This window comes from Lathamus discolor, unplaced genomic scaffold, assembly GCF_037157495.1.
Source record: "Lathamus discolor isolate bLatDis1 unplaced genomic scaffold, bLatDis1.hap1 Scaffold_300, whole genome shotgun sequence".
NCBI classification, from domain to species: Eukaryota; Metazoa; Chordata; class Aves; order Psittaciformes; family Psittacidae; genus Lathamus; species Lathamus discolor.
Genome location: NW_027069329.1, coordinates 3,824 through 15,850, shown reverse-complemented (window position 1 = coordinate 15,850; position 12,027 = coordinate 3,824). Strand labels below are relative to the sequence as shown.

The window sequence follows — 12,027 nt, the reverse complement described above, 5'->3', positions numbered from 1 at the left end:
GGGGGGCTATGGGATCTATGCGGGTCTGTGAGGGGATATGGGGGGGCTATGCGGGGCTATGGGGGTGTATGAGGGCTCTATGGAGGTCTGTAGGGGGTCTATGGGGGGATATGGGGGTGTATGGGGAGTCTATGGGGGTCTGTAGGGGGGCTATGAGGGGCCTACAGGGGGGCTATGGGGGCTATGGGGGGTCTATGGGAGGGCTAGGGGGGTCTATGGGGTCTATGCGGGTGTATGAGGGCTCTATGGGGGTCTGTGGTGGGTCTATGGGGGGCTATAAGAGGTTATGGGGGGCTATGGGGGGGTCTATGGGGGACTATGGGGTGTCTATGGGGGCTATGGGGGGATATGGGGGTCTATGGGGGTCTATGGGGGGTCTATGGGGTCTATGCGGGTGTATGAGGGCTCTATGGGGGTCTGTGGGGGGTCTATGGGGGTCTATGAGAGGTTGTGGGGGGCTATGGGGGGGTCTATGGGGGACTATGGGGTGTCTATGGGGGGCTATGGGGGGATATGGGGGTCTATGGGGGTCTACGGGGTTTCTATGGGGGGCTATGGGGGGCTATGGGGGTCTATGGGGGGTCTATGGGGGTCTATGCGGGTGTATGAGGGCTCTATGGAGGTCTGTGGGGGGTCTATGGGGGGGATATGGGGTGTATGGGGGGATATGGGGTTTCTATGGGGGTCTATGGGGATCTATGCGGGTCTATGGGGGGATATGGGGGTCTGTGAGCGCTATGTGGGGGCTATGGGGGTCTATGGGTGTCTATGTGGGTTTATGGGGGCTATGAGGGGTCTATGGGGGCTATGGGGGGGGATATGAGGGCTCTACGGGGTGTCTATGGGGGACTATGGGGGGTCTATGGGGGCTATGGGGGCTCTATGGGAGGCTATGGGGGGCTATGGGGGCTATGGGGGTGTATAGGGGGCTATGGGGTGTCTATGGGGGGCTATGGGGGGTCTATGGGGGGGCTATGGAGGGATATGGGGGGGCTATAGGGGTGTATGGGGGTCTATGGAGGGTTTACGGGGGTCTATGGGTTTTCTATGGGGGTGTATGGGGTCTATGCGGGTGTATGAGGGCTCTATGGAGGCCTGGGGGGGGTCTATGGGGGTCTATGGGGGGTCTATGAGAGGTTATGGGGGGCTATGGGGGGGTCTATGGGGGACTATGGGGTGTATGGGGAGCTATGGGGGGGATATGGGGGCTATGGGGGTATATGGGGCTCTATGGGGTTTCTATGGGGGTCTATGCGGGTGTATGAGGGCTCTATGGAGGCCTGTGGGGGGTCTGTGGGGGTCTGTGGGGGGGCTATGGGGGGCTATGGGGGGTATATGGGGTCTCTATGGGGGGGCTATGGGAGTCTATGGGGGGCTATGGGGGTATATGGGGGGCTATGGGAGCCTATGGGGGGCTATGGGGGGCTATGGGGGTCTATGGGGCTCTATGGGGTGCCTATGGAGGCTATGGGGGCAGAGGGTGCAGGCTGCGCGCTGCGGCGCGGCCAGCAGGGGGCGGTATAGTGCCGCGGGGGGCGGGTCAGCCGAGGACACGCCCCCTCCTACTTGTGTATGGGTGGTCAATGGGGAGTCTGTGGGGGGCTATGGGGGTCTATGGGGGGCTGTGGGGGTCTATAGGGGGCTATGGGGGGTCTAGGTGTCTATGGGTGGTCTCTAGGGGGTCTATGGGGGTCTATGGGGGGGCTATTGGGGTCTATGGGGCGTCTATGGGGTTCTGTGGGGGGTCTACGGGGTCTCTATGTCGGTCTATGGGGGGTCTGTGGGCGTCTATGGGGCTCTATGGGGGTTCTCTGGGGGTCTACGGGGCTCTATGGGGGTCTATGGGGGGTATAGGGGGGTCTAAGTGGGGCTATGGGGGTCTATAGGACTCTATGGGGGGTCTATGGGGCTCTATGGGGTCTCTATGGGTGTCTATGGGGTCTCTATGGGGGTCTCAGGGGGTCTATGCGGCTCTATGGGGGGTCTGTGGGGTGTCGGGGGGTCTGTGGGGGGTCTATGGGGCTCTGTGGGGGGTCTATGGGCTCTATGGGGGCTCTATGGGTTCTCTATGGGGGTCTATGGGGGGTCTATGGGGGTCTAAGTGGGGCTATGGGGGTCTATGGGACTCTGGGGGGTCTATGGGGCTCTATGGGTCTCTATGGGGGGTCTATGGGGTCTCTATGGGGGTCTATGGTGGGCTATGGGGGTCTATGGGCATCTATGCGGCTCTATGGGGGGTGTATGGGGTCTATGGGGTTTATGGGGGGTCTATGGGGCTCTATGGGGCTCTATGGGGGGTCTATGGGGGTGTCTATGGGGAGCTATGGGGGGTCTATGGGGAGCTATAGGGGTCTGTGGGGGGTCTGTGGGGTCTCTGTGGGGGTCTATGGGGGTATATGGGGGTCTAAGTGGGGCTATGGGGGTCTATGGGACTCTATGGGGGGTCTGTGGGGCTCTATGGGGCCTCTGTGGGTCTCTATGGGGGGTCTATGGGGTCTCTATGGGGGTCTGTGGGGGTCTCCGGGGTCTCCGGGGGGTCTGTGGCGGGCTGTGGGGTTTCTATGGGGTCTCTATGGGGGTCTATGGGGGGTATATGGGGGTCTAAGTGGGGCTATGGGGGTCTAAGTGGGGCTATGGGGGTCTATGGGACTCTATGGGTGGTCTATGGGGCTCTATGGGGGTCTATGGTGGGCTATGGGGGGGCTATGGGGCTCTATGGCGGTCTATGGGGGCTCTATGGGTCTCTATGGGGGGGCCATGGGGGTCTATGGGGGTTAATGGGGGCTCTATGGGTCTCCATGGGGCCATAAAGGCCAGTATGGACCCATGAGGACCAATAGGAGACCAGTGTGGACTCATAAGAAACCAGTGTGGACCAATAAAGACCAATCAGAGACCAGTATGGACCCATAAGCACCAACCAGAGACCAGTATGGACCAGTGTGGACCAGTATGGACCCATAAGCCCCAGTAAGAGACCAGTATGGACCAGTATAGACCAGTATGGACCAGTATAGACCAGTATGGACCCATAAGCCCCAGTAAGAGACCAGTATGGACCAGTAAGCACCCATAAGCCCCAGTATAACAGATCAGCATGGACCCGTAAGCACCAACCAGAGACCAGTATGGACCAGTATAGACCAGGATGGACCCATAAGCCCCAGTAAGAGACCAGTATGGACCAGTATGCACCCATAAGCCCCAGTATAACAGATCAGCATGGACCCGTAAGCACCAACCAGAGACCAGTATGGACCAGTATAGACCAGTATGGACCCAGAAGCCCCAGTAAGAGACCAGTATGGACCAGTAAGCACCCATAAGCCCCAGTACAAACCCATTAAGCCCTTCCGTAACGTGCCATTAAAGCCTCCCCCCCTTTCCCAGTCCAACCAGTATGGACCCATATGGACCAGTATAGACCAGTATGAACCAGTATAGACCAGTAAGGACCCCTCAGCCCCCCATTGCCCCCTATTCCCCCCCCCCATTGCCTCCCATTGCCTCCCAGTCCCCGCCCGGCTGGCGCCGCCGCTCCCAGTACAACCAGTTCCCCCAGTCCGTCCGGCCCCATAGAGCCCCATCGAGCCCCCTATAGAGCCCCCTATAGAGCCCCCCTATAGAGCCCCATAGGCCCCCCCATTGAGCCCCATTGCTCCAGTACCTCCCAGTGGCTCCCAGTAGCTCCCAGTGGCCGCGGGTCCAGGGCAGAGCAAGGGGGGAAGGGGGGCGGGGCCAGCGCTGGCCACGCCCCCCCCTTTCCCCTTAGGCCACGCCCCCTTCGTTGCTCCACACCTGCGGGCCCCACCTTGGCTCACTATGTGGCAGCGGGGGGGGGGGGGGGAATGGGTGGGGTAATGGCTCACTATGTGGCAAGGGGGTAATGAATGGGAGAATGGATCACTATGTGCAGCGGGGGGGCATGGGGTGAGGTATTGGCTCACTATGTGGCAGGGGGTCCAGTAGCTCACTATGTGGCAGCGGGGGGGGGCGATGGGGTGGGTAATGGATCACTATATGCAGGGGGTCCACTAGCTCACTATGTGGCAACGGGGGGATGGATGGGGTGAGATAATGGCTCACTATGTGGCAGGGGGGTCCACTAGCTCACTATGTGGCAACGGGGTTGTATGGGGTGGGGTAATGGATCATTATGTGGCAAGGGGGTCTTATAGCTCACTGTGTGGCAACGGGAAGCTTCGGGTGGCGGAGTGGATCACTATGTGGCAACGTGGTAATGAACGGGCTAATGGCTCACTATGTGGCAACGGGTAATGAATGGGATAATGGATCACTATGTGGCAACGGGGGGGATGGGGTGGGGTAATGCTCACTATGTGGCAGGGGGTCCACTAGCTCACTATGTGGCAACGGGGGGGGGGGGTATGGGGGTGGGGTAATGGCTCCCGATGTGGGCAGCGGGGCAATGAATGGGCTCTTGGATCACTATGTGGCAGCGGTGGTAATGAATGGGCGAATGGATCACTATGTGGCAGGGGTAATGAATGGGCGGGTGATCACTATGTGGCAAGGGGCAGCCTATGAGGTGGGGCAATGGCTCACTATGTGGCAGGGGGCCTCTTAGCTTGCTATGTGGGCAACGAATGGGCCAATGGATCACTATGTGGCAGGGGGTCCTATGCTTTAAGTCAATGGCTCACTATGTGGCAGCGGGGGTAATGAATGGGATGAGGCTCACTATATGGCAGGGGAGGCCTAAGGGGTACGGCAATGGCTCACTATGTGGCAACGGGGGATGGGGTGGTGCAATGGCTCTGTGTGTGTCAGAGGCTTTAATATCTCACTATGTGGCAGGGGGAGCCTATGGGTGTGGTGATGGCTCACTATATGGCAGAGGGGCAAAAGCTCACTATGTGGCAGGGGGATCCTATGCTTTAGGTGATAGCTCACTATGTGGCAGGGGGGTCCTATGCTTTAGGTGAATAGCTCACTATGTGGCAGGGGGGTTCTAACGAGTGGTCATACGGCTCACTATATAGCAGGGGTGTCCTATGCTTTAGCTCTATGGCTCACTATGTGGCAGGGGGATCCTATGCTTTAGGTGAATAGCTTACTATATGGCAGCGGGGTTCTAATGAATGGCCCAACGGCTCACTATGTGGCAGGGGTTGTCCCATGGTTTAGGTTAATGGCTCACTATATGGCAGGGATGTCCTATGCTTTAGGCTCAATGGCTCACTATGTGGCAGGGGGTCCTAATGAATAGTCCCATGGTTCACAATGTGGCAACACCCCCCCCCCCCCCCCAGGGCAGCAAACCCGGGTCAAGGGCGGCTCCCTATTTAGCAAGGGGCCCGGGGATGGGCCTTGCTCATGGCTCCCTATTGAGCAGCGGCGGCACTCCCAGGGCGGCTCCCTATTTGGCAAGAGAGGGCACGGCCGGGCAAGCCCATTGCGGTGCGTGGCTCACTGTTTGGCAAGGGAAGGCACGGCGGGGCGAGCCCCATTGCGGCCTATGGCTCACTATTTGGCAGCGGGGGCCGGGATGGCGCAATCCAAACCCCCCCCCCCCACACTTCCCCATAGGGCCCCCGCCCGGCGGTGTTGAAATGGATGCGTCCGGATGATGCAAGAGGGAGGGGATGGGGAGGGAATGGGATGGGAAGGAAAAGGAACGGGATTGGAATGGGGAGGGAATGGGATGGGAATTGGAGGGAATGGAACGCGCTGGGAGCACTGGATGCACTGGGATCCATTGGGATGCACTGGGATCCATTGGGATGGCAACGGGGTAGGAACGGGGATGGGATGGGACTGGAATGGGATGCACTGGGATCCATTGGGATGCATTGAGATCCATTGGGATCCATTGGGACGCACTGGGACCCATTAGAATCCATTGGGATCCATTGGGATGCATTGAGATCCATTGGGATGCACTGGGATCCATTGGGATGCATTGAGATCCATTGGGATGCACTGGGATCCATTGGGATGCACTGGGATCCATTGGGATGGGAATGGGGAGGGAACAGGGGGGGGAATGGGATGGGAATGGGATGGAACGGGAGCGACTGGAATCAACTGGGAGCATTGGGATGCACTGGGATCCATTGGGATGCACTGGGATGCATTGGGACGCATTGAGATCCATTGGGATGCATTGGGATGCACTGGGATGCATTGAGATCCATTGGGATGCACTGGGATGCATTGGGATCCATTGGGACGCACTGGGATACATTGGGATCCATTAGAATCCATTGGGATCCATTGGGGCCCATTGGGATGCATCGGACACCGCTTTTATTCGCCGTGGCCCCTTTAAGGGGCGGGGCCGAGGCCGGCGCAAGGGGGCGTGGCCAGGCTCAGCCCAGGCTGACGTCAACGCCGGGGAGGAGCCGCCCCACGTGGGCGGCGGCGTCGGGGGCGGCGGCCAGCGGCGTCCCGGCCAATCGGAGGCGAGCGAGGCGCGGCAGGCGGCCAATGGCGAGAGGGCGGAGGCGTCGCTGATGGCTGCGGTGGGGGGGGTGGGCGGGGTCACGGGGGGAGGCCACGCCTCAAGGCCGCTAAGCCCCGCCCCCCTTTGGCCTCACTTCACCCCTATAGAACCCCCATTGACCCCCATTGAGCCCCATTGAACCCCATTGAAACCCATTGACCCCCATTGAACCCCATAACCTCCCATTGAACCCCACTGAACCCCATTAACCCCCATTCAACCCCCATTGAACCCCATTAACAACCATTAAGCCCCAGTGAACCCCATTAAACTCCCATTAACCGCCATTAAACCCATTGAACCCCATTCACTCCCATTAAACCCCTTAGGACCCCATTAACCCCTTTAACCCCCATTGCCCCCCATTGAACCCCATTGCCCCCCATTAACCCCCACTGAACCCCCTTAGAACCCCATTAACCCCCTTAAATCCCATTAACCCCCATTAAACCCCATTGCCCCCTTTGCCCCATTGCCCCCCATTACCCCATTGCCCCCATGCCCCCCATTGCCCCACATTGACCCCATTACCCCCATTGCCCCCATTGCCCCCCATTGCCCCCCATTGCCCCCCCTCACGTACGGTTCCCCTCCAGCCCCATCTCCTCCAGCCAAGGCAGGGGGGGGAACCCCTGCAAGCTCCTGAGGTTGTTGTGGGCCACATCCAGCACCTGCAAGGGGGCCACAGACCCATAGGGACCCATGGAGACCCCATAGAGACACATGGGGACCCATAGAGACCCCATAGAGACCCATAGGGACCCACAGAGACCCCATAGAGACACATGGAGACCCATAGAGACCCATAGGAACCCATAGAAACCCTATAGAGACACATGGGGACCCATAGAGACCCCATTGGAACCCCATAGGGACCCATAGAAGACCCATAGAGACCCCATAGAGTTTCCATAGAGACCCATGGGGACCCATAGAGACCCATAGGGACCCATAGAGACCCCATTGGAACCCCATAGGGACCCATAGAGACCCCATAGAGACACATGGGGACCCATAAGGACCCATAGGGACCCATAGAGACCCATAGAGACCCCACAGAGACACATGGGGACCCCATGGGGACCCCATAGAGCCCCCCATAGACCCCTGATAGAGCCCCCATAGAACCCTATAGAGCCCCCATAGACCCCCCATAGAGCCCTATAGAGCCCCCATAGACCCACCCATAGAGCCCCATAGAGCCCTATAGAGCCCCCAGACCCCCCCATAGAGCCCCACAGACCCCCCATAGAGCCCCATAGAGCCCCCATAGACCCCCAAAGACCCCCCCTAGAGACCCATAGACCCTCCATAGGGCCCCATAGAGACCCCATAGACCCCCAATAGAGCCCCCATAGAGCCCCACAGAGCCCCCATAGAGACCACATAGAGACACCATAGAGCCCCCATACAGCCCCATAGAACCCCCATACTCCATAGAGCCCCCATAGACCCCCCATAGAGCCCTATAGAGCCCCCACAGACCCCCCATAGAGCCCACATAGAACCCCATAGAGCCCCCATAGGCCCCCCATAGAGCCCTATAGAGCCCCCATAGACCCCCCCATAGAGGCCCATAGAAACCCCATAGACCCCTGATAGAGCCCCATAGAGCCCCCATAGACCCCCCCATAGAGCCCCCAGAGACCCCCCCATAGAGGCCCATAGAGACCCCATAGACCCCCATAGAGCCCCCAGAGACCCCCCATAGAGGCCCCATAGAGCCCCCAGAGACCCCCCCATAGAGACCCCATAGACCCCTCATAGAGCCCCATAGAGCACTTATAGAGCCCCCATAGACCCCCCCATAGCCCTATAGACCCCCCATAGACCCCCCATAGACCCTCTGTAGGGCCCCATAGAGACCCCATAGCCACCCCCCCCCAGCGCCCCATAGGGATCAGTGGGGCCCCCACCTGCAGGCGCCGCAGGGCCCCCATGGCCGCCGGCAGCGCCCCGAGGCCGTTGTGGGCCAGGTCCAGGCGGGGCACCAGGGCCATGTGCTCCAGCAGCGGAAGTGACGTCAGCGCCTGGGGGCGGGGCCACGTCAGGACACGCCCCCTCCGAGCCCCGCCCCCCCTTAACCCCTCCCCCTACAAGCTCCGCCCCTTTAAAGCCCTTCCCGTGCCTTAAGCCCCGCCCCCAAGCCCCTCCCACGCCGAGCTCCTCCCCTTTAAGCCCCGCCCGCCCCAAGCCCCGCCCCTTCACAACCCTCCCCTTTAAGCCCCTCCTACCACAAGCTCCTCCCCTTTAAGTACGGCCCCTGCCGGAAGCCCCTCCCACCCATCAAGCCTCGCCCCCTCGAAGCCCCTCCCACTAACTTAAGCCCCACCCCCTTGGATCTCATCCAATCCAATCCCCACCCCCTACAGGCCCCTCCCACCTCCAGACCCCCTCCCCTTCAAGCCCCTCCCACCCCTTTAAGCCACGCCCCCTTTAAACCATCCAATCCAAGCCCCACCCCCTATAGGCCCCCCACCACCCCTTTAGGCCCCGCCCCCTTTAAGCCCATCCAATCCAAGCCCCGCCCCCCCCATAGGCCCTGCCCCCCTTTAAACCCATCCAATCCAAGCCCTGCCCCTATAGGCCCCCTCCCACCCCTTTAAGCCCCACCCCCTTTAAGCCCATCCAAGCCCTGCCCCCCCATAGGCCCCGCCCCCTTTAAGCCCATACAATCCAAGCCCTGCCCCTATAGGCCCCTCCCACCCCTTTAAGCCCCGCCCCCATAGGCCCCTCCCACCCCTTTAGGCCCCGCCCCCTTCAAGCCCATCCAATCCAAGCCCCACCCCCCATAGGCCCCGCCCACCTTCCCGCGGAGGCGGAGCTCCCGTCAGCCCCGCTCCCCTGCGCAGCAGCGCCGCCGCCACCTCCAATCGGGACGCGGCGTCGCTCACAGAAGCCCCGCCTCAGTGGGTCCGCCGCCTTATATGGGCAAAAGGGGGCGGGGCCGCGTGAGGCCACGCCCCCCCCCCCGGGGGAAGCCCCCGCCCACTGTAAGAGCCTATTGGGAGGCCATAGGGCTCTATGGACCAGGTCATACTGGTCTATACTGGTCCATATTGGTCTATACTGGTCCATGCCAGTCTATACTGGTGCATACTGGTCTGTTGGTCTATACTCGTCCATACTGGTCTATACTGGTCCATACTGGTCTATACTGGTCCATATTGGTCTATACTGGTCCATGCCAGTCTATACTGGTCCATACTGGTCTATATTGGCTCATGTTGGTCTATACTGGTGTATCCTGGCCTATACTGCTGCATACAGTCTATGCTGGTCTATACTCATCCATACTGGTCTATACTGGTCCATACTGGTGTTTAACGGTCAATACTAGTCTGTATTGGTCCATAGTGGTCCATACTGGTCTATACTATAATATACTGGTCCATACTAGTTTATGGTTTTCCATACTGTATATACTGGCGTATCTACACTGGTCCATTCTCATCTATATTGCTCCATACTTGTCTATCCGGGCTCATACCGGTCTGTATTGGTCCATACTAGTCTATACTGGTCTATTCATACTGGTCCATACTGGCCCATATTGCTCCATACTGGTCTATACTGGCTCATACTGGTCTGTATTGGTTCATAGTGGTCCACAGTAGTCCATACTGGTCCATACTATAATATACTGGTCCATACTGGTCTATACTGGTCTATCTATAGTCGCCCATACTTGTCTACATTGCTCCATACTGGTCTATACTGGTTTATACTGGTCCATACTGGTCAATATTGGTCTGTATTGGTCTATAATGATCCATACTGGTCTATACTGGTGTACTCATACTGCTCCATAGTGGTCTACACTGCCCCATAGTGGTCTATACTGGTCCATACTGTCTATACTGGTCCAAACTGGTCAATACTGGTCTGTATTGGTGTACTCATACTGCTCCATAGTGGTCTACACTGCCCCATAGTGGTCTATACTGGTCCATACTGGTCTATACTGGTCCCTACTGGTCTGTCTTGATCTATACTGGTCCATACTGGTCCTTACTGGTCCCACCTGGAGCTCCTGCAGGCAGCTCCGCGTCTCCTCCTCATGCTCCAGCGGCTCCAGGGCCCAGAGCAGCAGCGCCAGCGCCAGCAGGCACCCTATGGGGCACCCATAGGATCAGTGGGGCACCCATAGGGATCAATGGGGCACGCATAGGGATCAATGGGGCACCCATAGGGATCAATGGGGCACGTCTATGGGGCTCCCATAGGGATCAATGGGGCACTCTATGGGGCACCCATAGGGATCAATGGGGCACCCATAGGGATCAATGGGGCACTCTATGGGGCTCCCATAGGGATCAATGGGGCACTCTATGGGGCACCCATAGGGGTCAATGGGTCACCCATAGGGATCAATGGGGCTCCCATAGGGATCAATGGGGCACTCTATGGGGCACCCATAGGGCTCAATGGGGCACCCATAGGGATCAATGGGGCACTCTATGGGGCACCCATAGGGATCAATGGGGCACCCATAGGGATCAATGGGGCACTCTATGGGGCACCCATAGGGATCAATGGGGCTCCCATAGGGCTCAATGGGGCACCCATAGGGCTCAATGGGGCACCCATAGGGATCAACGGGGCACCCATAGGGGTCAATGGGGCACCCATAGGGATCAATGGGGCACTCTATGGGGCACCCATAGGGGGTCAATGGGTCACCCATAGGGATCAATGGGGCACTCATAGGGCTCAATGGGACACCCATAGGGGTCAATGGGTCACCCATAGGGATCAATGGGGCACTCATAGGGCTCAATGGGACACCCATAGGGGTCAATGGGTCACCCCATAGGGATCAATGGGGCACCCATAGGGATCAATGGGGCACCCATAGGGGTCAATGAGGCACCCATAGGGATCAATGGGGCACCCATAGGGGTCAATGGGACACCCATAGGGATCAATGGGGCACCCATAGGGGTCAATGGGGCACCCATAGGGCTCAATGGGGCCTCACCCCTGCTCTGCGGCTCCAGCTCCCGCAGCTCCCGGCACCACTGAGCCTGCGCCTGCAGCAGCCCCGCCTCGGACACACGCCCACTTCCGGCCTGCCATATATGGGGACGGAGGGGCGTGGCCTCTTGAAAACCACGCCGCCCCCCCCCCCTCGTTTGCCCTTATATGGCACAGGGGGCGTGGCTCACCAGAAGAGCTCCCCGCGCCGCGATTGGCTCCTGCCCACCATGCCTCCTTCTCGCCTAGGAAAGGAGGGGCGGGGCTTAAAGGCTGGGGCGGGGCTTAAAGGGAGGGGGCGGGGATTGGAAAGGGGGGGCGTGGCCTCGCACCTGATTGGTGGGTGAGCTCGCAGGGGGCGGGGCCCAGCGCCCACGTGACCCGGATGTGCAGGGGGGAGGAGGGCGGGGCCGGGGGCAGGTCCAGGAGCTGCCAATCAGAGGTGAGGATGAGCCACCCACCCCCGCGGCAAGCCCCGCCCCCTCTGAGCCCACGTGGCCCCTTTAATGCTCCCATTGAAGCCCATTAGATCCCATTAACCCCCCATTAACCCCTATTAAACCCCATTAACACCACTACAACCC

General features: G+C 59.4%; 1 long non-coding RNA gene and 1 pseudogene across 1 annotated transcript; one reads left to right on the top strand and one right to left on the bottom strand.

Moving 5' to 3' along the window:
* Window positions 1–1,437: 1,437 nt before the first annotated feature.
* Window positions 1,438–2,810, top strand: LOC136006570 (uncharacterized; annotated as a pseudogene).
* A 6,495-nt stretch (window positions 2,811–9,305) lies between these two features.
* On the bottom strand, window positions 9,306–11,568 carry LOC136006568 (uncharacterized). The gene is made up of 3 exons (XR_010609196.1): window positions 11,448–11,568; window positions 10,491–10,579; window positions 9,306–9,388 (listed from the first exon to the last, which is right to left on the bottom strand). It is a non-coding gene; the product is annotated as an uncharacterized LOC136006568 (long non-coding RNA).
* Window positions 11,569–12,027: the final 459 nt, after the last annotated feature.